The following is a 1,172-nucleotide window of genomic DNA, read 5'->3' as shown; positions in this document are numbered from 1 at the left end:
GGAGCGTAACCAGCTGGCTACAGAATCATAAAAAAAACTCCCCTTTTCCACACCCAGGAGGCTCTTAAAGGGCCTGCTGCACAGTTGCAGTAGTTGTTCCTGTGGATGGCTGCTTTCACGTGCTGTCGGAAAATATAGACAGGCATACATACGGACACACACATAGGGTGTGTTCATGCATTCAGGGTTAAGTACGAGAATATTGCTTGCACAAGCAGTTTCACAGCACTTGACTTGCACGACAGCAATCCAGTGAGCTCTTTAAATAAAACAATGGGCAGAAACAAAACAGTGGGGGGAGTCGCTGAGGACTGCTATCAAATGAATATCAAAGACGGATCAGTCTCAGCATTCTCTTGGTCACATGTTCCTGCGATTGTTGTGAATCACTGTAATCACTTGTATCGCATCTGCAGACACGTTTTTCTCCTGGGAGGCCTGTGCTGAGCTGTTAGAGGCTTGAGTAGGATTGCCGCACAAATTGCTTTAAGGGCACTATCGTAATCTGCAGCGGAACGTAATGTAATATGTACAAATCTGGGGAAGTTGTACTTTACGGGAGGATTTTTTCCCCTGGTGCTTTATTCCTCTACTTCAGTACATTTCAGAGGCAGACGGTAAACATTTTACCTAACAGCCTCAGGTTTAGAAGAAGTCGAGATTTTGTGGGGCTGAAAAGCTGCGCATACTTTGACTTTTACACCGCCTGAATGTAAACTGAAACAACCGGATGATTCGTTTAAAAATAAATAATTGGTAACTATTCTGAAAATATTTCTTACAAAACGTCTCGTTCACTGTTATTCAAATAATAATTATCAGCAGATTAATGAGCTATACACAGTACAATGCTGTATTTACTTTTTAGATTAATGTTTAAGCTGTAATTTTTCTGGATTAATTATTTTTATATTCGATGCTTGAAGTTGCCTACATTTCCCCAGCTTGTTTAATTTTTACAGTGTTGTGTTACCTCTCATTTACTTAAGTAAATAATCCTCCATCATCGCTCACATGTTGAAATTGTACATTTCCACCTCTGATCTTTGGCCTAACTGAAATGTTGCAGTAACTGTTAAAGACCTGTAGATGTCATCCTCCCGATATAACTGAAGCAGGAGAGAAGCTTGGAAACGTACACATGCACAGTTTGCTTGCTTTATTTAAATCCA

The sequence above is a fragment of the Archocentrus centrarchus genome, chromosome 14, assembly GCF_007364275.1.
Source record: "Archocentrus centrarchus isolate MPI-CPG fArcCen1 chromosome 14, fArcCen1, whole genome shotgun sequence".
NCBI lineage: Eukaryota > Metazoa > Chordata > Actinopteri > Cichliformes > Cichlidae > Archocentrus > Archocentrus centrarchus.
The sequence above is the reverse complement of the archived record's forward strand: the minus strand, read 5'-3'. Positions refer to the sequence as shown.